At 50.0% G+C, this 24,358-nt stretch overlaps 1 long non-coding RNA gene and 1 pseudogene across 1 annotated transcript; both read right to left on the bottom strand.

Moving 5' to 3' along the window:
- Nucleotides 1–6,146: 6,146 nt before the first annotated feature.
- LOC138415168 (uncharacterized) lies at nucleotides 6,147–7,685 on the bottom strand. The gene is made up of 3 exons (XR_011247149.1): nucleotides 7,576–7,685; nucleotides 6,895–7,352; nucleotides 6,147–6,203 (listed from the first exon to the last, which is right to left on the bottom strand). It is a non-coding gene; the product is annotated as an uncharacterized lncRNA (long non-coding RNA).
- A 1,198-nt stretch (nucleotides 7,686–8,883) lies between these two features.
- On the bottom strand, nucleotides 8,884–20,764 carry LOC138415471 (large ribosomal subunit protein eL19-like; annotated as a pseudogene).
- Nucleotides 20,765–24,358: the final 3,594 nt, after the last annotated feature.

Genomic DNA, 24,358 nt, shown 5'->3' with positions numbered 1-24,358 from the left:
CCCAAAGTTCTCTTCCTTAGGGTGACCCTGGGCTGACCCAGGCGTTCCCTGCTCCTGTGATTTCTAGCCCAGGCAGAGACGTGGCTTCTTTTATATGCACTTGGCTATGATACCCATGAATTTTGCTAATTTTTTACCCAAATGCAGCGATCCTCCTCCCTCCAAGGCAGGAGCCTTGGATCTGTTTTTTAGGCTGTTGCGCCAGCAGGTCTCTCCTTTTTCTTTCTCCCTCATCAGACACTGCTGCTGCTGCTGCTGCTGCTGCTAAGTCGCTTCCGTCGTGTCCGACTCTGTGCAACCCCAGAGATGGCAGCCCACCAGGCTCCCCCATCCCTGGGATTCTCTAGGCAAGAACACTGGAGTGGGTTGCCATTTCCTTCTCCAATGCATGAAAGTGAAAAGTGAAAGTGAAGTTGCTCAGTCGTGTCTGACTCTTAGCGACCCCATGGACTGCAGCCTTCCAGGCTCCTCTGTCCATGGGATTTTCCAGGCAAGAGTACTGGAGTGGGGTGCCATTGTCTTCTCCGTCAGACACTGCTACTCCTCCTGTTTGAGGAAGAGGGGCTGGACCAGGTGGCCTGGTCATTTCTTCCTCTCAGTGGGATACCCTGGGGAGCCTAGCTGCCTCCACCCCACCTCTGGGGATGCAGTGACGTGAAGGTACGTAGGTAGAACCTTCTCCATCCCCTGACTCCCACCCCAAGAGGAAGATGATGAGATACGTCCCCATGGCTGGATGCAGGGCCTCTTCTCTGAAACTGGCAATGGGTTATTCATGAGGCCTACTCTACTCTGGCTCATTGGAAACGACCCTGCTGCTGGGAAACATTGAGGGCAGGAGAAGGGGGTGACAGAGGATGAGATGGTTGGATGGCATCATTGACTCAATGGACATGAGCACACTCTGGGAGAGAGTGAAGGACAGAGAAGCCTGACGTGCTGCAGTCCATGGGGTCGCAGAGTCAGACGTGACTAAGTGACTGAACAACAGTGACCCCATTAGGAGAGACGGAAGTTAGACAGCAGGAAGGACTTCCCAAAAGTTAGGAAATGAAGTAAAGGCATGAAGCCTCTTTCCCACTTAAGGCCTAAGAGAATTAAATGCACTCATCTCCCAGTATACCCTCTTGTACATCTTCCTGAATGGCCAGTCACAGGTAAAAATGGCTGCCAGCTCTCCCCTCAGAGCGCCAGAGCTCATCCCTCTCCAGTTTCTCTTTTCTCCTCCTCCTCATCCCCTTTTCCACATCCCTCAGCTCAAGGCCACTTGCTGGGATAAAACAGAGGGCCAGCTCCCTGTGTATCCCAGGGAACAGTAAGACATGTCAAGAGGGAAGAGATGACTTCTGACATGTGGCTTAACCACCTTCTGGGAGTGAGGTGGGAGGGCTTTAGGCCAGTTCTAGCTCTTCCAGATCATAGCTGTCTTGTCCAGAGAAGTTGGTCAATCTCTCTGAGCCTCAGCTTTCTCATCTGTAAAATGGGATTAACAGTATTAGCTCCATAGCCACAGCATTATATGAGTTGGAGATGGCTCATGGGAAGTTCCTGGCACAGAGTAGGCACTTAATTATAATTATTATTACTTAGGCTCCAAGAGGCCCTTGTCTTCTCACCATCGATGAGGGGAGGGCCTTCCCCTTCCCAATCTTGTTCTCCATTTAGACCAGAGCAACGATTTCCTTACTGGCTTCTCTGCCTCTAGTCTCACTCTATTCCAATCCAGTCTCTATACCCTGCCAGAATCCTTTTTCTAAAACTCAGTTCAAACCCATCAATCCCTTCTGAAAATTCCTCTCAAGTTCCCCACTGCCTACCAGCACACAAGCAGCATAGTGGATTAAGAGCGTGATCTCTGGGGCCAGACCTGGGGGTTGGGGGTTATCTGTTTATTTGTTTGTTTTTGGCTATGCTAGGTCTTCATTGTGGCATGCAGGCTTTCTCTAGCTACAGTGTGCAGGTTCAGTTGCCCTGTGGCGGGTGGGATCTTACCTCTCTGACTAGGGTTCAAACCCACGTGCCCTGTAGAGGAAGCATGGAGTCCTAACTACTGGACCACCAGGGAAGTCTCAGAACTAGGTTTGCTGCTCAGCTCTGTTGCTTTCTAGCTGTGTCTCTTGGGCAAGTTATTTTTAATAACTCTGAGCCTCAGTTTACTCATCTTAAATATAAAATTACAGTACCTGCTTAGATGAAGAAACAAGGCAATAGGTATAAAGTGTTTGACCCACGGACGATGCTAACTCCACCTATTATAACAATGTGAAAAAGTCGTGACTCCTAAGAATGGCACGCATGGCTGTCTAAACCAGTTAGAAAAAAGGAAAGACTCCCGGTTTATAGGGCAGGAGTATCATGATGAAGCAGCGGGTCTGCCTGTCCAACCTTGCTTCTCCCCATCCTCCCCACGCACCCCACGTTTCCGTTGGCAACTGCGCTACCCTCCCCATGCTGAGGCTTCTTTCAGTGCCTTTGTCCCTGCTGCTCTGCTGTCTTGAATGCTCTTTCTCTCCTCACCTTCCTGGTAAACTCCTCCTCATCAGATAAGACCTCATTCAAGCCTACTGCCCTCTGCGAAGACTATCAAGGCCGCTGAGCAGGCTGGGTCATATTCTGGTGTTTCACCATTCTAGGCCTGACCTCTGCTCAGCACTGGGTTTAGAATCACATACTCCAGGACCAGGTTGCCTGGGTTGGAATTCTAGCTCTGTCACTTCTCAGCTGGGAGACCTCAGGCAACTTGCTTCACAAGTCTGGGCCTCAGTTTCCTGATCTGAAAAGTGGGGTAAGGATAGCAGTGCCTCTCTGATAATGGTGGGAGGAGCAAATGAGTCACTATGTATAAAGAATTTGCTCCCACATGTGGCGAAGAGTAAGTGCCCAGCAAGGGTAAGTTGTCATAATTATTTTTCTAGCCTTTCTTGCTTTTCGGGGCAAGGTTTGGTCTACATGCGGGTCTCCCTCGCTAGACTGTGAGCTCACAGGACAAAGGCAGGAAATGAATCATAGGCTGGTACAGAGTGGACATTTGGCACCTCCACTTGGATGGACAGTCACGAAGGCTCTCCTTCATCAAGAACTGTCTCGTTTGTCCCTTAGAGTAATTCTAAGCTGGGTACTAATATTCTTCCCATTTTACAGATGAGGAAATTGAGACCCAGAGGTAAATGCCTTAGAGCCCAAGTAAGTGAGAAGCAGCAGAGTCAAGATCTACTCTTGTACCCAGCTGACTCCAATCAACCCCTCCTTCTCCCACCCCTGAGCCTTAATTTCCTCATCTCTAAAATGGGGTGATGGCTATTCTTCCCATCTCTCAGGTTTATGGTGTGGGTCAACATAAGTAAATGTGAGATCTTGAGGAAGAATAGGTTGGGATCCCCGTTATCCCCGTTAGGAATGGGATAATGCTTTGTCTAGGATAAAAACAAGAACTTTTCTAGGGGTGAAACTGAGGAGTAGCTGAGTCAAAAGGCCCCAAAGCCCCAATTCACCTCTCTCCCTAGGGTTTGTCTGGAGCCTGGGGCCAATTCAACAACCTGGGCCCACTGCCAGCCCCTCCACCCCTTCCCCCCAACCCATTGCCACCGGAAGACAATGGTGGGCAGGCCCAGCCTTTGTGAGAGGGGTCAGGCCAGTTAATCGTGGGCTGGGCTGGGGAGGGCCCGTAGTGGGGACAGGGAGAAGGGAGAGGGGTACTACTCGTGGGGACAGACAACAGAGGGTCTGTGAGGGTCGGAGGATGTGGGAGGCCACGCGCCTCAGGAGCAAAAGCTTGAAATAGGCTTTGGGGAGCGTTTCCTCCGAATGTAGATTTGAGCTCCTATTAAACTTGCCAAAAATTTGTGTTAGCTAATGGATTCTTAATTCTGTCTAAAATGAGAGAGGGAAAATTATGCCATTCATCTTGTATTGGTTTGAAATTACATCTGACACCTAATCGATCATACTGTGGAACATTAACTCTTTGGAAAAGACCCAACTTTTCCTCTCTCCCTCGCTTCCAGTGCTCTCCAGCCGCCCCCACCCTCGATCCCTTCCTTTGTATTTCATTAACTAAGCAAAGCTCTGGCTGTCTCTGGGGGTGAAGGGTGGGAGTCGGGGAAAGGGTTCATTTGAATCAAAGCAGATAAGCAGGCCCCCAATCTTTTGCCCAAGACCAGAACTCCAGCTTCTAACCTTCAAGTGACCTCCTCTATCTGCCTGCGTTTTCCTGTGTGTCCTGAGATCTGGAAACACGGAATGGAAAGCACTGGGGTGTGGGGTGACCTCAGAGCCACCTTGGGGGCACCAGGGAGAGGCAGGGAGCCAGGCAGAGCTGAGCAAGCACCTGGGGCTGGGGCAGGGGCTGTGGCAGGGGGCTCACCTGCAACTTGCCTGGCAGATGGGTGAGGAGGAGGAGGGCAGATGACAATAGATTTGCCTCTGGGGATCCTGATAAGCTGTGACTGAAAACCCCAACCCCAGACCTGCTTTTCCAGGAGGAGGACTTTCTGGCAGCAGGGAGAACCCACTGGAGGCCGACAGACCTGGGCTAGGATCCTGGCTTCACTGCTGATGAGCTGTGTGACCTTGGGCAAGTTACATAATGCCTCTGAGTCTCAGTTTCCTTCTCTGTCAGAGCAGGATAATAACACTGGCACAGGGCTTGGGTGGGGACTGGATGAGACAATCCAGGTAAAACGGGATTTTTTTACCTGGATTTTTTTACCCACCGCCTGGCACACAGTAGGTTCCCAATAAAGCCGACAGTCAGAATTCAGTTCACTTCTGCTTCCCCTCCTCCCTTCCCCATCCCCAACCCCATCCTTCTCTCCCACCTCCAACTCCCCAGCCCCTCCCTCAGGCAGACACGGCGCTGGGAAACCAGGTCAGGTCAGGTCATAAGGGCCAGTCAGTATCTCCTCCTAAGAGGACATCCAAAGGGGCCCCCAGGTCTCTGCAGGACTCCCAGACCTCTTCCTTCCCAAGCTCCTTTGTCTCCTCCAAAAGTTGCCAGGGTTGAGGCTTGCACGGAGAGCTCTCTTAGCCATCCCCTCCCTGCCAGGAAGGTAAGGTCTCTTGAGGAAGGGGCTCTCTGGGCAGTGAGACCAGGAGGAGGGGCACTCCAGCTGGGAGAGAGCCACTTGCTTCTGCTCAGGCATCTCTGAACTCTGTCTGTGGACTCCCAACAGCTCCTCCAAGGGTGTCCCTGATCCGGACACCCCATATTTATTGGGGCAGGGGTAGATTGGGTCAGGAGGGGGCTTGATCCCTCAAGAGGAAGGGAAGGCAAAGGGAGCCAGGTGGGTGTGAGAGAGGGGACGGGGCAGGACATGCCGCCACCTCTGTTCCCCAAGGGGTACCATGGCCTCTCCCTTCGGCTGACTTGGGCACTGTGGGAGGAAAAGGTTCCAGGCCCTTCCAAGTCAAGGGGTAATCATGGAAGGAACATAGCGTGCTGATGCTCCCTGGTGCAGGACAGCCTGGGGGGCTGAGATGCCCCTCTTGTGGAATCTGGGCTGTTGCTGGACCCTCTCAGTGTAGACTTCACTCCTGTTACACACCCACAAATATCAGAATAAATAACTGTGCAGATTAAGGGCACAGGCTGCCTTAAGTGACAGTCAAGGTCACACAAGAACTCATTAGCTCCTGTCAGGTACCTGCTCCAAAGACAGGAAGGAATGGCCTAGAATTCCCTCATGTGTTCTTGGGCTCTGTGGAGGAGCACCAAGGCAGGGACCAAGAGGGACCGGGGAAATCTCATCCAGTGCCCTCATTCTACAGAGGAGGAACCTAGGACTCAGAAAGGGGGTACAGCTGGCCAGGGCCGCAGGGCGAGGCAGGCAGCTGAGGATGCGGGCCTCTGGCTCTCAGTCCACTGCTCTTCCCCACCCACATCACGAGTCTGAAGGGACATTCTCCGGGTCACTTGTCCAGCAGAACCTACACTGTTTCTAGGGAGTGGGCTGGGGCTTTGGGAGTTAGTGAGGACAGGGGCTGAGGGAGGCTTCCCCTGAAGAGTGGAGGGCGGAGGAGGCTGGGTGGGGGGTTCCTTAATTCCCTCTCCCACCCCAACACACACAAACACACAGAGGCAGAATTTTATTTCCAAATGTCCCTTCTCTGGGGAACTTGCTGTTTCCCAGGAGACGCCTGGTGGAGATGCCCCTTCCTGCCAGCCTCCCTGGCAGCCACTAGGCGGCTGTGGCTCCCTCTTCTGCCTAGAGACAACGACGAGGACGCCACAGTAAGGGTCCCACGTGGTCTGTATTAATAGACAGTGAAGCCCAGGCCTATAAGCGCCGAGGATGGAGCGGTCCAGCCAGGGGCAGGTGGGCAGCTAGTCAGTAGGTAGACTGAGGAAGCAGCTCACAGGGCCACACTGATCAAGGCCCTGGACAGCCTGGCACACCTTGATACATGTGCTGACCTGTCTCTGGTCACCAGAACGGAAAAAAATCCTCCCTGACATCTTTTTTTTTCCCCTAAACTGGGAATGTTTTTGACTGTGTTTTTACCTTGAATATGGAAGTAATACATGATTGTTATAGAAATAAGATTATCCCAATAAAACAAAATAAATAAAAGCTCCAGGCTCAAATTTCAGGATCTGTCTTTTCCTTTGAAGGAAGGTAAAGAGCCTTTGGCTGAAGAGTCCAGGGCAAGAATCTGCTGTGTTTGGGAAGGGTGGGGGAAGCATCATGACACTGTGGACTGCTGTATAAACTTGAAGTAACTACCTTTGTATTGGAGAGGCTGACGTGTGTGTCTGTCTGTCTTCCCCCCAGATCAGTGGCTTCAGAGTAGAGCTCTTCCCACCTGCTCTGTGTTACTCCCACACTCCCACCTGCTAGGTGCCGCAGTGTGGTCACCCAAGACATATGAACTAGAAGAATAAATTAATGAACTCACCGATAAGGAAACACCCTCAGAGATAGACACTGCATTGCTAGAGTGGCTCAGGTCAGGTTCACAAACGAGACTGCCACAGGTCTGGAAAAACTGGCCTCCAATCCTTCACCAGCTTCCTCTTTCCCAGGGCTGAAGAAAGCTAAAGGTTGGAGTATAAGTTCTTGCATAAGAGATATTCTAGTTTGGGCCCTGGGATAGGACAGGGCCCAGGCACTAGAGGGAGACTGTCATGGTTTGCAGGAAAGAGGCCCCACTCAGAGAGGCGTGGACAGCCTGGTGTGAATTTAGAAATAAAGTCTACACTGGATTAAGCTCCTCAGCAGGAAGATCTGACAAGCTTCTGGGCTGATGAATGCATCCATGTGCCGGGAAGGTGGTGCACCCTAGTTCCACAGGGACCCTTCTGGACCTTGCCCTGGGTACCTCTTCATTTGCTTTCCGCCATTCTTTATAATAGACTGGTAAATGTAAAGAGAGAGAAAGAAATTAAGTCCATACCATGCCAGTGAGGTGGAGCGAAGTTTTGCCCCTCCACCCTGACAAGGAAGTAGCTCTGGTTGGCATGTTCCAGGTGTTCTTGCAATTAAAAAGGGATTTAAGCATAGGAGGTGGTGCTAGTGGTAAAAAACCTGCCTGCCAGTGCAGGGGATGTTAAGAGACATGGGTTCAAGGGAAACTTACCTCCTTCAAGGAGAAAGCAGGTATCCACCCAACACAGCAGCAGGGATGGGAAACCAGTCCTTCATCTCCTTTTCTCTTCCTTGCCAGAGAATTTAAGTAGGGTCTGGCCATCAACATATTATCCCATTCAGCCATCGACAACTGTCAGGGAAGTTTTAACCCCATTGGACAGATGAATAAACGAAGGCTAAGAAAGGTAAGGAAATGGCAACCCACTCCAGTGTTCTTGCCTGGAGAATCCCAGGTACGGGGGAGCCTGGTGAGCTGCGGTCTATGGGGTCGCACAGAGTCGGACACGGACGACTGAAGCGACTTAGCAGCTTAGCAGCAAGAAAGGTAAAGTGACTTGTCCAAATCACAAACCAAGTTGCTGAGCAAAGAAGACCCTCTAGTCTCAAGTTTGGCCCCCAGATGCTCTTTCCACTGAAGCCTCACCTCAGCACTTGGTTTCCTAGGGGCGAAGATTTCAGCCAGACCACCCCCTGCTAGATGTGGAAACAGGTCCTCTAGAGGCCCCTGGCCTTCCTTTGAGCTCAGATCCTTGAGTGTCCCGTGTGGTTTGTGCAGACCCTGTCCCCACTTCCCCTAAGAACAGTACGTAAGGCACCCAGGGAAATAGCTGATAAGGCATGTGCCGCCCTGTCTTGGCCCATGGATCAGTGCTCCTCGAAGATGTCACCTTTGCCATTTTGCCAAGGTTTGTTCTACCGAATTTCTCAGTCCATCACTGTGCTCCCTCCCCACCCAAACCATCTGTACCCTCCTGGGGAAGGGGCAAAACCTTTGCTGAGGGCAGGCCGGGAGGCCGGCGCGGCGTTGTTCGTTGCCCACAGAAGGCATCTTGGATCCTTGGACGGGAGTACAGAGCCGGACTCAGCTCCGCTCCTCGCCCTCCCCGCGCACCAGGGGGTAAAGGCCGGCCGGCTCTCCCTCCCCGCCCTGCCTGGCCTGTCGCAGCAGAGCACCGGCAGCCCGAGGAGCGACTGGGGGCAAAGGCCGGGGAAGGGGCCCGCAGATGCCGCCTCGGCCCCCCTTCCTTGGCCGGGGCCCCCACGGTGTCGGAGAGCAGGAGGAATCAATCAGGATAATGAAGCCGCAGCCTGCCACGCACCGCGGGGGCACTGAAGAGCCGGGGCCGGTGCCAAGTCCGCCAGACGGTTCGGAGGAGCCGAGTCCTGCGCGGCCCGGCGGCGGCGGCGGCGGCGGCGAAGACGACGAAAGCCGGGAGTCGGCACGCGGAGGCCGGACGCAGCCCTGCGCAGGCCCCTGGCAACCGCGCCTTGGCAACCGGGACGCCCAAGAGAAATCTTAAAGCTGCAGCGCCTCTTTCCTCGCCGCCGCCGCCGCCGCCGCCGCCGCCTCCGCCTTCTGGATCCCAGGAGAAAGGGTCGTGCCCTTGGTGGTGGAAGTCAAGCTCTGTGCCTCTGGGAATTTGGGGGTCCGAATCATACCCTCACTAGTCTGTTTGTTAAATTTAAATCGAGCCTATGCGCCCAAGCACGGGCTAGACACTGGGGAGGGGAATGGGCAGTGATTAAAAATTGAACGAGGTTCTGCCAAGAGGAGTTCACAGTCTAGCGCGCAAGGCAGACCAGACTGGCTGAGGCGAGCAAAGCCTTGTGTTACCCAGGATGAAGGGCTTCGCTGGAGGGCTGAGGGGCTGTTACAATATATTCTCACAGCACCTGCCTTGCTCCAAGCTATGAGTTAGCTGCTTTCTTGTTACCCACCCCCACCAGCTCTGTGAGATGGTATGATTATCCTTACCGATCCCATTTTAAAGATGAAGAATTAGAGGCCCAGAGAGGTGAAGGGACTTAGTAAAAATCTCATCGTACGTTTTGGACAATCTAGGACTGATTTACAGGACATCTTACCCTGGCCACTTTTCATTACATCATGATGTCTAGAAAGTTAGACTTGAGTGAGGACTTCCCCACACAAGTCGTGTAAGAAGTGAGGAGAATGGGTACCTGAAATCACACATGGCTACTTCTCCCTTCTGCTTCCCACTACCCTGACCCTGTCTGCCCTGTCCTCATGGGTAGACCTGTGTGTGGGCAGAGGGCTAGAAGCAGTGACCTCCAGATGTCCCTCTGGTTCTGTGATTTGATATTTCCTGCCTGAAGTCCAGGCATTGTGCCACCCCTCTGGGCAGCAGTAGTTGGCAGGGGGCTACAAACTGGGGGAGATTCCAGGCTTCTGAAACAAGGGGTCAAGGGTGATGGGGGAGGATTAAAGAGGAGGTAAAGGATCTTTGGCAAAAGAAAACCTGAGTCAATATCATTAGGAAGGCTGGGCCTCATCTTCCTGTCTCTTGCCCACCTATCTTTCTCTTTCTGCACATTCATTCAGGTAAGAAGTCTGTGCCAGGCCTGAGGTAGGCTCTGAAGCTGTTGGTGAGGCAAAAATCATGCCATCTTTGGAGCCAAGCTCATCTGTTTTTTTTTTAATTATTATTAACTATTAATAATTTATTTTCCTTTTGGCTGTGCTGGGTTTTTGTTGCTGCATGTGGACTTCCTCTAGTTGTGGTGCCCGGGCTGCTCATTGTGGTGGCCTCTCCTGTTGCGGAGCATGGGCTCGAGATGCACATGCTTCAGTAGTTATGCCATGTGGGGTCTAGAGCGCAGGCTCAGTAGTTATGGCACAGCAGCAAGACCAGGGACTGAACTTATGTCCCCTGCACTGGCATGCTGATTCTTAACCACTGGGCCCCCAGGGAAGAAGTGCAAGCCCCTCTGGTTTTAGAGCCTGCTCTGTCCAGTGATCAGCTATGTGAGTTTGGCCAGAGGACTCACTCTCTCTGAGCCTTATACAGTTTCCTTATCTGTGGAGTAGAGGCATTACTATCTACCTGTCATAGTACCTTCACCATGAGACCTAAATGCAGTGAGAAAAATGTCTGTCTGGTGTCTGGCGCGAGGCAAATGCTCGTCAAATGGCACATTGAAAGCCATCTTTGCTTATTTGGTAGTCTAAAGATGTGTCCCCATCCTAATCCCTCAATCCTGTGACTGTGAATGTTACCTTATCTGGAAAAAGATAAGGTAACTTTTGCCACTGTGATTAAGCTAAGAATCTTGAAATAGAGCATCCTGGATCATGTGGGTGGGCACTAATGCCACAGTGTCATTATAAGAGAGAGGCACGGGAGATGACACACAGAGAGAGCAGAACGCAATGTGAGACAGAGGCGGAAATTGGAGTGATGCACCCACAACCAAAGGGAGGCCAGCAGCCACTGGAAGCTGAAAGAACAGACTCTCCCTGAGAGCCTACAGAGATAGCTCAGTCCAGCTTCCACCTTGATTTTGGCCCAGTGGAACTGCTGTTGAACCACTGGCCTCCAGAAATGTAAGCGAATGCATTTCTCTTATAAGTCACCAGGGTTGTGGGAATTTGTTACAGCAGTCTGGGGAAACCAATATACTTGCATTGGAGATTCCTTCTTGAACAAAACCCAGTACCTGCCCTCTAGGAGTCACATTCTAGTGGGAAATGAGAGAAGTACACAATGCATAGGGATGCCCAGAGCGTGGAAGAGTAAGGTAGGAAGGCTGTTGCAGTTGGAGAAGTTACCCAGGTGAAGGGCTAAAGCAGGAAAGCATACAAACAGAGGAAGCGGTGTGGGTAAAGGCATGGGGTAGGAGAAAACATTGCCATCAGGAAACTGCCCGCGTTTGGAGTGGCTGGTGCGTGGGGATGCGGGGGTGGCATGACAGAATTGCTGAGATGGGCGGCAGGGGGGAGAGAGCCAAGTAGCTTCCACCCCTGAATGGAATCAGCCCCTCTGTCCTGGACTGGCACTAGGCAGCAATCAGAGAACCCCAGACTGTCGGTAGTGGACAGAAGCCTTAGATTATCCAGTCCAGCCCTGCCATTTCATATGTAAGGAAAGTGAAGCCCAAAGAGAGAGTCCATGCAGGGAATAATCTAGAACAAGATGGCCACACTCTGGCCTCTCTCTCTCCTAATGGCATCCAGGATCCTGCTTCCCCAAACAGGGACTGAACCCATGCCCCCTGCAGCAGAAGAGCAGAGTCCTAACCACTGGACCATCAGGGAAGTCCCACTCTGGCCTCTGTGGAGCCTGGGTATCCTATGTCTGAGGGTCTCAGAGACACTGCCTGGTGGTCCCTCTATAGCCACGTCCAAAAAAGCACAGAGTCTTTGGTCTCTAAACAAAGAGGGGGTTATTTGCATGTAATTTACATGTTGCTAATTAGATGAGAGATGCAGATTCACTCAGCCCCTTTGCTTCATGTCCCCCTGTCCCATCTCACCCCTATTGAGTTCTTCACCCTCAACCATCTCTTGAACCTTAGTAACTTCTCCCATAATTCCAGTCCAGGCCCTCAAGTTCCCCTGTATTAAGTGCTTGGTCCTGCCTGGAAAAAGGCAGGACCTGGCGCGTCTTTAGTATCTTTGGCCTGGGTGGAGGATCTTGGAGCATGTTGCAGTAGAAAGGGAGGTGATGGGTTTTTTCAGCTCGAGTTTTTCTCTGAGAATGGGGAGTGGTGAGCTCTGACTCCCTGTAGCCCAGGGACCATCTAACTGGAGCTGCGGAGTGAGGAAGAAGGTGCTCCTTGGGGATCTGGTGGGCAGGTGCCAGCTGCATGCCCCAGGCCTGCCCCAAGCCTCTTGGCTGGCAGCCACACCAGCCCACAGAGGAGCTGGCTCCGTCTTTGAAGGAGGGGGGATCTTGGAGAAGGTCAGGGAGCATCCCTTGGCCTGGCGGCCTAACGTGGATAAGGTTGAGGTGACTGTGTGAGTTACTGTGGATCCTCCAATGGAGACAGCGCATCCAGATTCTGGGGCTGCCATAACCCAGTGCAGAATATCACGAGGCACTGCGTGAACTAAGCACAGTGTCTCCCTGAGGGCAGGCACTCAATAGAGGCTTTCTGATAATGGGGGAGACAGGTCAGCAGGAAAGGGAGTTACAGAGAGGCGCAGATTCTGTCTCCCTCACTTCCCATCTGCCCCCTCTTCCCTCTGAAACCAAGGCTATGCCTAGAACCTCTCTCAGATCTCTGAGAGAGGTGAGATCTCCGAGCCTGTCACTGGTGGTCACCAGAGAAGGCACCACGCTGCAGCCATGACAGGTACAGAGGATGGGCTCAGGTGCCCCCACCCCTGTCCTGGCAGAGTTGCTGTGGGGCCGTGTCACCACTACGGCAGACTCAAGGTAGCTGCCAGGGGAATGTTAGTGCATTAGGATTCTTGGTAAAACCTGAGCCACAGCTCTGGCTAGCAACTTGCAAAAGCCAGCTTGCCCTGGTTAGAACAATGGACTGGATATGGGAAGAAGGACTCCTTGCACATGTGAATAATTTTTCTGCTCAGATGCGTAATGTACAAGGTACGTGTGTAGGTGCTAGGTGACATACAAGGCGTGTGTATAGGTGCCACAGGGAGACGCAGGAAGCATTCCGACCTGCATGCCTAGCTGTGTGTACATGTCCCAGGGTGCACAGGTGTATGCGGCATGTGAGTGTCTTCATGGGATGCCACCTTTCTCTCTGCTCTGCTCTGGGCCTTCACTTCTTGGTTTTTGGTAAAATGGGACATGAGGTAGGAATGCCAGTCTCACTGTCCCGAGCCCTGTTCCCTTGTGTAGAGCTTCTCTGCTTCCATTTGCCCATGACAGCAAGTAGTGAATCCCTTCCCAGTCCTGATCAGGGGAGAGGGAAGTTTCCAGCTCCTTACTGGCCTAGATGACTCCACCTCATACCGATTCCTTCTTTGACTAGTGTGTCCAGTGACGCTCCCTCTTCTAGAGTCCAAATGAAGGGGAGAGGTGGGAGGAAGTGAGGTGATGCTATGGGAGTGGGGGTAGGAAGGGTGGATCAGATACTGTTCGATTTCGCCTGGGTCCCTCTGGAGCACTGCTGCTCATTTAAAATTCCGATTTAAAGCTGAGCGGCTCTTTAAATTTCCACATTAGCATGCCGCCCTGATGCCAGGCCAAGATGTTGGGATGGATTTGGCAGGAACGCCTCCAACAGCGGCAAGCAGCAGCATTTGCCAGCAATAAAACAACGCATGAATAAAAGAAGGCTGGCTTGGCAGCAGCAGCAGCCCAGGTAGCTGAGTGAATCAAGGAGGGGCCCTTGCGTTCAGAGGCTCAGAGGCATGAAGGCCCGCCCGGGCAGGGTAAGCATGAGTGTAGGCCTCTGCAGCTGTGTTGGCCCTCATTCTCAATCTGTGCCTGCGGTGGAATCTGGGGTGAGGGCCCAGGCAGGATGGGGGTTCCTACCCTGTGCCTGTCTCACCACCTCCCCCTCCACAGGATTATCTTCTTGGAGGGGACAGATGTTGCTTTTGATGAGGACACAAGGACTTGGCCCATAGCCTGACTTGTCCTACTTCATTAGGAGCCAAGAGAACAGGTAGGGTCAGAGAGCAACACTGCCTAGAATGGCTTCCAGATCCATGACCCCAGGTGCCCGCTGCTGAGGGGCATGGTCAGGTTAAGGGGGCTGGGTGAGAGGCTGCCATGGGGACCAGGTATTGGTCCTGAGTTGGGTGGGAGAGATGCTCTGGGCTAGGTGATTGGCTAGAATGAGGAGTGGCCTGGGAGAGCAAAGGGTTGCTGGGCTTGGTAACTCTAACTTTCTGCAGACTCAGGAATATTACTTGAGGTCAGATGGCAGGGGCAGCAAAGAGGTCAGATAAAGGCCTGGACTGAAAGCTGGCCACTCCTAGGGCCCATTTTGGCCACTCCCGCTTCCCAGGGTCTAGAGAGCTCAACTCCAGAGGACTTGAGGTTGTGGATCCTGTGTTCCTCTGTTCCAGTCACCTAGCTGAGGCTCACCACCAGCACCCCCGACCCCCGACATTGCAAGAACAAGCAGACTGTCCTGCTCTTATCATTCATCCCTGCCACTTGGTCAAACCATCCGCTTCCCTGAAGCCCAGGGGAAGAAGACGGAGGGGTGGGAGCTGATGGTCTCTACAGTCTCAGCTAAGGCAGAAAAGAGAGCTTTTATGCAGAGCACCCTTCCCCGGTGGAACTCCTCCTTCCGTCATGAGTGACTTCTGGCCCCAACATCCAGAGACGTTGTTAGGACCCTGAATTCTTTTAGTGTCTAGAAAAGCTGGAAAGCAGATAGGCAGAGCCAGGTTTCGGCAGAGCAAGGGCCCCATATCCAGGACCTGCCCTGGCCTGGCCTGGCCTGATAGCTTTTTCCAGGGAGAATGAGGTACCTGGCCTCCCAGGCACCTTGCTGCCTGTTCTACCCATTGCAGGAGTCAGCTCTGGGTGGGGGAGTAGCTAGGAAGCTGAGTTTAGGCCAGAAAGCTTTTTGTCCTTTTGTCATTTTTTTTCCCCCATTCATTCAACAAATATTTACTAAAGAGCTGCTTTATGCTAAGCACTGTGCTGGGCACTGGGAGCCACTGGTGAACACGGACACATATAGTCACTGTCCTTGCAGAACTTTCCATCTGGAGATGGAAATAGGATCATTATTCAAATGACTGCACCAATAAGTATGAAATAACTGTGCTAAATGCAATGAAAGAAGGATGTACAGTACATGAAAGTACATAGTCGGGGGACTTGGCTGAGTCTGAGGAGTTGAGGATGAGCTTGCAAAGGAGACAGAGAAAGAGCAGCCAGAGCGGTGGGAGACTGGCACTGACATCACAGACTCAGAGGAGGAGGTGGTCAACTGTGCCGAGAGAGGCTGCGAGCTCGCAGGACACCTATTTGCCCTGACTGTTCACCTGCTAGTTGCGAGTACAGGTATGGAAAGGCACTGGCGTGGTGCCTGGCTCACAGTTGGCGCTCTGTAATGTTAGCTCCCTCTCCCCCCTCCCTAAGCTGAGCCTCCTTCCAGGGACCCCCGATTTCTGGAACAAAGGAACTGCCTTGGCTTAGTCTCCTCTGTCAACTCAGGCCCCAAACCCCAGCCATCCAGTCCTCAGTGAAGGACTCTGGGTCTCTCCCTGCCTTTCCACATTAACCACTTTACATAGTGCTCTCCCATCCCCCAGCCCTTCTTCCTTTGCCCTGGTCTTCCATGAAGAGGGGCTGGGGTCTAGGTCTCTGAGAAAGATGGCATTCTGGCCCTGTGCTTCTGGGGCTGAGTCTGAGAAGAAAGTTGGAATCCTCAGCAGCTCTCAAAGCTGCCCGGGGTGAATCTGAGTGTCTTAGGTAGGGAGAGGGAGTAGTGGGGAGATGAGGAGGGGGGCTGCCCACCCAAGGCGGCGTAGAGCCCAGAGCCTTTTCCATTGCAGACACCCCATCTGTCTCCCACAGAAGGCTCGGGTTGGAGGAGGTGCCGAGAAGGGGGGTATAGAGGGTGAAATTGTACAGTCTGTAAGCGAGCACAATGGCAGGGGAAATGCTGACTGGGGATAAGGGTGGAGGGTCACAGTGGGGCACTGCCAAGAAGAACTAGAGGTCAGAGGTTGGGAATGGAGGTGGGGGGAAAGGACACCATGTGCTACTCTCCTTCAATAGCTTTGCTTTTGATTTAAAGCTCCCTACCCCACCGAGGAGAGGGCAAAGAATCACACTTTTCTGGCCAAAAAACTAAAGGTGTTCCTAAGCCCAGGGCCAGGCTGGACTCATGATGCCTCCCTCTTCCCAGCAGTCAGACCTTTGCCAAACTTTAAAATAATATTTTAGTTAAATCTGATAGCTTCCAAGGTGTTTCCTTTCACATTACGACTTTAACTGATCCTGCTAAAGTCCAGGGAGGTAAACGTTATTTTTGATCTACAGATAAAGCAACAAGGAGTTTAAAAGATGAAGTGAATCACTTGGATCACAGGACAATAGGAGAGGGGACCTAAACGCAGGTTTCCTGACGCTACCTGCAGCCTCTAGGCCACTCTTGGGCCTTCCGTGCTCTTCATTTTTGCCCATTATTGTACCGTTTCCCCTGCCAGGACAAGTCTGCCAGGTTTTCTAGTGGAGAGCTCAGAAGATCGTCCCTGAAAAACCCAGTTCTCACTGGACACACATCCACACGGCACCCTCTTCCTGGACACCAAAATCCAGACATTAGAAAACTGGACATCCCCAGAGGGATGACCCTGCCGTATACAGAAATACAAGAGTGCTCTAGCCGGGATGTGGTGAGGATAGAGGGGCAGGGCAGGGTGTGCCAGGTCAGGAAACATCCATTCCAGGTCCTGAGTGGACCCTTGGGAGTCCCTTTGGACACCCCCTCCCCACATTCCAAGTCCTAAATACTATACTTTTTCCTCTCTCTATACTTAAGAGAATACGATCTCACAGCTTTCCTACCCACTCCCCTCTGTTCTCCTACTCTTCCTTGTTTGGAAGTTCTTCCTCAGGTGTAACTTTATAAGGCTGCAGCTTATTCCTTCTAAAACAGGTGCCAAGGGAACCCAAGACAGGGCTTCAGCTATTAAATATAAATAGACAAGGGAGGGAAACTGAATATAGAGACAGATATTATATCTCTCAGTCCCTGTGAGTTATTAGGAAGAAGGCACCAGTGGTTGCTAAGCAACAGGTCTCCATAGAGGACAAGGCACCTAGAGGAAAAAGGCACCTAGAGGAAAAAGCCTCCTTTGACGGAATATTGGGGTGAGAGGGTAGGGAAGGTGGGGTTGAAGGGCTATAGCCTGGCAGGCAGGTTTTCTGGGGAACCGTGGGTCTGTCCTCCAAGACCAGCCCTAGTCCCCAGGCCTTAGCAAACTCCGCCTGTATAGCCTTCAGGATTGGTGGAAGGAGGAAGGCCTCAGGCACTCCTCCCTTCCTGCCAGGAGGAGGGAACCTGGTTTCCATAGCAACCCAGAAACAATCCTGGCCTTACTTTGCTATGGCTTCTCTATAACCCCCTCACGGAGCAGCACCTCTCCTACACCCCTTTCTCTGACCCCCAGCTTCTGATTTGAGAGGGGAGGGCACATACGAACGTTATGGGTGGGGATGCCACAAAGCTGGTCACACTTGGTTTATTAAGTGACTTATTAAGACTCTAAAGGGGGAGTGACTTTTAGGAGAAAGGACCTCCAGGTGTCCTCTGACCTCTGCACCTCCTAAGAGGTTGAAAAAAGCAGGGGCAAATGGTGGCATCCGATGCAAATTCTGGGCCCAGCTTTCCTTTCTAAAGGGCAAGTACAGACTGGGGTTGGAGGTCAGGAAGAAAGAAAAGGCAGGGTCTTTTTTTTTGCCCCTTGGCCCCCCAGGCCCCCATCCTCCGAGACCTGAAGTCCACTGTCGTCAAGCCGGGAGAATGGAGATACAGAACATTAACGTATGTCAAGTATAAGTGAGTGGCACCGAGGGGCATAATCTGTTTTTCTAATATGACCACAAGCAGAGTGTTAGAAGAATTAGGCCGACAGCTGCTGGTTTTCCCCCTCCCTTCCTACCCCCCCTCCTCGCGCTCCCTCTCCCTTCCTCCTCGGCGTTTGCACACACCAATGGCAGCCGAGCCCTGCTCGCGATTTCTCTTAATCTTCCTCCGCCATCCTGAGCTCTTTCCGCAGGCGGTGCTGCGAAGCCGGCAGAGCCCCGCGTCACACCTTACTGCTCTCTGAGATTGCTCCACAGAGAGCTCAAGGAGATGGCAATTCGGCGCTGATGCCGGCTGGCAGCAGTTGGGAGAGGGGAAGGAGGAGAGAGGGAGGAAAGAGGGGGGGGGGAAGTTGGCACGGATACCAAGTTTTTCCCTCGAGAGACGTGGTTGGGGGGGCGGGAAGTGGAGAAGAAGGAAGAAAATGACACAGAGAAAAGGAAATAAGGAAAAAGAGGCAGAGGAAGAGAATATTAAAGTTCTCTCATTCACAAGTGGGCGTCCTTGGCCCACCTCACTCATGACCCTCTACAAATCATACCACCTAGTTGGCCTTCCCACACTTCTCTCTCTCTCTTCCCGTCAGCCAACCTGGAAGTCAAAGCGGCCTAGGCATGTTGTGTGTAGTGGTGCAAGCGTGTGTGTGTGTGTGCGTGTGTGTACGCCTGTATGTTGTCTCTGTTTTGGATCGCAGTAGAATGCAGTATGTAAATGAGATGGTTATTACCGCAATGTTCATCAAGCTGAGCCGAGAAGACATTAATAGCCTGATGAATATGCATGTGAATTTGTTAATTAAGTTAATTATTCTGCTGAAAATGCATTCGTCTTCCAAGGACATTTTCCCAATGATTTTTACATGCTCTAGCCATTAGTCATGCTATATTTTATCAGGGAAATGAGTTTGCTTAAGTTGTAAAAAAAAAAAAAAAGAGGGCACAAGAAGAGAAATAGAGAAAGGAAGAGGGAAAAAATGAAAGAGGAAAGAGGAAAATGTGTTCAAGTTGAGAGTCGGAAGGCATCTGAGGCCAGCCTTAAGTTTGAGGCCCAGCTGGGCTTTTGAAGCCTGTGCTCGATTTATGGGTATCTCACTCTAAAATTTTTGCCCTTTTTTTTGATGACAAACTTTTTTTTTTCCAGTGCCAAATTTCCAACACATTAATTAATTGTTGTAGCCAATTAACTGTAGTTGTGCAAATGAGTTTAGCACTAATTACCATGCAGTGCCTGTAATCACATAAAAAACTTGCTGAGAGAGAGAAAAGAGGAATGGGAAGGGAGTGGTGGCAGGAGAGGAGAGTACCTGGAGTGGAGGGGCAGCCGAGGGAAGGGCAGAAGCAGAGGTCTTGGGATTTCCTGGTTAGGTGCCATCTTGGCTTGAAGGGCAGGTGGCTGTTTCCACATTCCAGATCTCTGTAAAAAGTGGCCTCCTTTTGTCTAAGAACTTCTACCCAGGGAATTTCCTGACTGTCCAGTGGTTAGGACTCTATGCTTTCACAGCCAAGGGCCCAGGTTCAATCCCTGGTGGGGGAACTAAGGTCCTGTAAGCCTCACTGTGGGGCAAAACGACAAAAACAAACAAATTAAAAAAAAAAAAAAAACCACCAACTTCCACCCCCAAAAAAGGTTTAGAATGGATATCTCTGATTATTTCAAGAATGCAAAGTACTCCTTATAAATTCTGAAGCCCTCAGTGTTTATCCCCCATGGGTGGAATTGTTGGATAAGGATGGAGGGTGTGTTGGAAGATTTGCCATTTCTGATGGGCCAGGGGAGATGGAGAAGAATGATATGTGCTCTCAGCTTGGTTCCTGAGCTGTAAGTAGACAGGGAAAGTTGTTATAAGTCCACCACAGCCACTGGAATAGGCCAGGGGAGCAATGGTAACAGCAACTGTAAAAAAAAAAAAAATCCGGTCCCAGCAGGAGGTGGGAGGAGGCAGCCTTTGGCCAGACACAGCTCCCAGGAGGAAAGCCAAGCTTTCTCTCCTGAAAGCTGGCATCTCTGCCATTCATCACGTTTGGGCTGACTCTAGGTTTCCACCTGTCAGCTTCTGCCAGTGCCCAGAGGCTTAGGGATAGACCAAATGATTCTCTAGCTCCTTCTGACTTAGCTGTCCATGATTTGGAAAGAAACAGCAGTGGTAAAGGGAGGACTAAATGTGAACTGGCTTTTATTTTAGGCAGATAAAGACTTGCTTTTTTTTAATTGAATGAGTGATGCTTGTAGTTGCCAAGGCCACTATGTACAGAGAAGAGGGGGAGAATTTTCTTAGTTTCTTCCTTCTTGGACAGAGTCCTTATAATTTCCTCCTTCGTGGCCTTGAGCCGCTCTTCACGGTGCTTGTGGGCTTCCTTGGTCTTCAACCTGTGGGCCTCAGCCTGGTCCACCAGAAGCTTCTTGTAAGCCTAGTCTGCCTTCAGCTTGCAGATATGTTCCACAAGAATCTGCTTGGTTTTTAACATTACCCTTCACTTTAAGGTACAGGCTGTGATACATGTAGTGGTCAATCGTCTTAGGTTCACAGTATCTTCTGAGAAGCCGGCACAGAATTCTCAGCTTCCTCATCCAGGAGCACTGGCAGTACCCTTTCCCTTACCTATGCCTATGTGCATCCCATTCCAGTGGGTCAAGGTGTCTTTCCAGCATCAAGCCTGGGAATGGACCATCATAGTCTTCCAGATCATCAGCCCATCTTTGATCAGCTTCTAGAACTGCTGATGTGAGGCGGCACTGGTGATTTCATTAGTCTTATTGGGGCCTAATCAGACCTTCTTTTTGCCACAGCGGAGGATGCTGAAGGCAATCCTCTTCTGAAGCCTGAACACACTTTTGGTTGCAGCCGCAGAGGCAAAATGATGAACTGGCGTTTTTTTTATTCCACTCTGCTTCCCTCGTACCATGTCCCAGACACTGAGCCTGCCCAAGGTGTATGTGTCTGTGTGTAAATGACCTATAGTTCCCCACCACACTAAAAAAAAAAAAAAAAAAAATTAAAATGCTATTTCTGCCCTCCACCTGTCACCCCAGAATAGAAAGCTCACTTGTCATGGGACTCAGTTTCCTCAGACCTCATCAGAGACACTCAACTTCACATTTCCAAGGACAGCCTTGGCTATTTATCCTCTGATACATACCCAAAGGCTGAGTTTTCCCTTTCCCATTCCAGGTCCCAGGTCTGTGGAAAGACTGCTCACAGGCTTCATCCACTTCAGCCTTGAAGTGTCAAAGGGGAAATGATTTCAAATGCACAAGCTATGTTGCCCCCTGCTTCAGGATATGGGCACTTGGCGTGATCAGTTGTGTCCCAGTCTTTGTGACTTGTGGAGTGTAGCCTGCCAGGGTCCTCTACCCATGGGATTTTCCAGACAAGAATACTGGGTTGGGTTGCCATTTCCTGCTTTAGGAATCCCAACCCAGGGACTGAACCTGCGTCTCTTGCATTTCCTGCATTGGCAGGCAGATTCTTTATCTTCATGACACTGCTCTTATAACCTATGAAGCAAAGTTAGCAGTGAAGACCTGACTGACCCAGGCTGCTCCAGTGTTCTTCCTGCCTCTGACATCTCTCTTTTGGTTCTGCCCACATTGTCTTCCCAGCAACCTTAGTCAAGGTCTGAGAAAGCCTGCTGTAGTAGAAAGAGCCCTATTGTCTTGAGTCCCAAGCTCTTCTTTTGCCATTTAACAGCATGTGAGTGTGGGATAATCACTTATGAGCCTCAATTTTCCCTGTCTATGAGATGGAAGTAATAGTAGGTGCCATGACTGAAGGGTTAAGAAACTTAATAATCATGAATATAAAACAACACTCAGGACACCAAGAATAGGCTTTTTCATTAGTTGCTAAGTGAGTACAAAGTCAGAGCACAAAGTGTTCCTTTTTTCAAAAAACTTTTAATTTTATTGGAGTATAGCTGATTTACAATGTTGTATTCAGTATTCTTTAACAGACTAATGATTAAACATGGTACATCTGTGGTACTTCCATATCTTGAAATAAAATAAACTACTGATATATTAAAAAACTCGGATGGATCTCCAGAGGATTATGCTGAATGAAAAAAATTCAATCCCCAAAAGTTACACAGTGTATGATTCCATTTTCAAATGACAAAATTTTAGAAGTGGAGGATATATTAGGGGTTGTCAAGGGTTAAGAAAGGGGTGACATAGAAGCGTGATCATTAAAAGGGTAACATGAATCCTTGTGGTGCTGGAACTGTGGTAGCAGATTTAAGAATTTACAGAGGTAATAAAATTGCATAGAACTTAATATATACACATATACAGGTAAAACCAGGGAAGTATGACTAAGACTGGTGGATTGAAATAATGGCAATATTCTGGTTGTGATGTTATGCTACAGTTTTACAAAATATTACTACTGGGTCAAAGTGGGCAAAATGTATAAGGGAACTCCCTGTATTACTTTTACAACTGCAATTACCTTAATTTTTAAAAAGGATATGATAGATTATTAATGTTTCTGCTGGGTATAGGAGAGAGAAGGGCCTGCCCTTGTGTTCCCACTGCAGAATTCCAAAGAGGAACATTAAAAAATATTATTCTCATTGCATCAATAAAATGATTATAACTATGGGGAATGGGGTATTTGTATCTGTTGTACCAGTAATTCCACTCCCTTGAATTTACTTTAAAAATTACAGGAAGTTTTTCACAAGAAAAAAAAGAATTCTGTAACTATTATGGTGATGGATGTTAACTAGACTCCCTGTGATGATAATTTTGCAATATATACAAATACTGAACCATTATGTTGTAATCTGAAACTAATAAAATGTTACATATCAATTCTACCTCAATAAAACATGAACAAAAAACCCACAAAGTTTTATGTGATAGGATGTTCATCATGGTATCATCTGTAACAGTAAACATATCTAAATGATTAAAATAGTGGATGAGCTTTATAATTCATGACATATCCAGGTGATGACATAGTCTATAGACTTTAAACATACTTAAAAATATAATACACCAAGTACAATGCCAGGTAGTTCTTCATTTTACTGAGATGTTCTGGGTATTTAAAAGAGCTAATATAGGTAAACGCACTTACAAACTATAAAGTGTTTGGCAAGTGCTCTGTGTTGCTGTCTTTTTATTTTGGCTGTGCTGCACAGCATGTAGGATCTTAGTTCCCTGACCAGGGATGGAACACACATGCCCCCTGCAGTAGAAGCATGGAGTCCTAACCACTGGACCACCAGGGATTTCCATTCCTGTGTTGTTATCTTACTGGCTGTCTCTCCCAGTTCCATTCTAGATGAAGTTGTACAGAGGCAGGACACCACCCGAGGAACTCCTAGCTGAAGTCATGGGTATGGGGAAACTGACTTCTTCTGGAGTGTGACTCAAAGAACTGGGGCTACTTCCTTTCCAGGAGACTGCCACCCTGTTTCAAATCATCAATAAAACTATGGACATTACCCCCAGCATTTGCACAAACTCACATTTGGCTATAATTCCAGGGGATGCATAAGAGTCTGAAGAAATGTCAGCCCTGATGACTCTGAAAAAGTAGTAGACTCTACTGTATCAACTGCTAGTGACTGAGCACCTACTCAGTATCAGGCACTTTCTGAGGTACTTTACACCTATTATTTCACTAAATTCTCCTCACCATCTTAAAAGGTTATCTGCATTTCACAGACAAGGAAACTAGGCCTAAAAGAGGTTAAGGGATTTACCAAGGTAGCACAGCTAGTAAACAGCAGCACTAGCTTTGGAGCTCAAGGCTGTCAGCCCGTAAACTTAACAATCTTACAAACTTACACCACACATACTAGGTTTAGAACTGAGGAGGAAACTGCACTGAGGTACATGTCTGGAGGAGCCCCAGAAAATTACCCCTGTTCTTCCAACGTCCCTTGGGTAAATACAGACTTAAAACCATCCAAGGCGAAAGAAAAGTCTCTAAAGAGAAGTAGGTCCATTCTGAAGTCTTATATCCCATGAGTAAGTTTTTCCATATATCTAGCCTCTATCGTCTCTGCTAAAATCCTATCCCTTTACCTCTCTTGTTTCCAGTGGGGATGGTGAATATATGACATGACGCCCCTCCATGAAAGGTCCTGGGACCAGAGGGGATAGAGGAGTTTCTCTTTCCCCAGGACTGTTGAGGCCTTAGTTCCCTGGGATCTTCCCCAATGTATCAAACCAAACAATGAGCAGGAGAAAATGGATTAGGAAACTAGACCAAGGAGATGAGCTTGGAGGGTGGCCTGGGACTCCCTCAGAACCTTAGTGCTGCGCTCGGGTGAAGTTAAGGTGGGCTGTTTTACCCACCAGGCTCAGCAGCCAGTTTCATGTTTGACATCTACTCAGCCGTGGAGGTCCAGCCAGCGTCGTTCATGCCAGAGCCTCTTGTTTGACTCAATATGACATCTCTATAGAAAGGAGGGGTCCAGGGGATTCTGCCACTCTGCATTTATTCCTCCTGTGTCAATACTACTTTGCTGTACTTGCTCAGGAGC

The sequence above is a fragment of the Ovis canadensis genome, chromosome 11 (assembly GCF_042477335.2).
Source record: "Ovis canadensis isolate MfBH-ARS-UI-01 breed Bighorn chromosome 11, ARS-UI_OviCan_v2, whole genome shotgun sequence".
Taxonomy (NCBI): Eukaryota; Metazoa; Chordata; class Mammalia; order Artiodactyla; family Bovidae; genus Ovis; species Ovis canadensis.
This window is presented reverse-complemented; position numbering and strand designations above follow the sequence as displayed.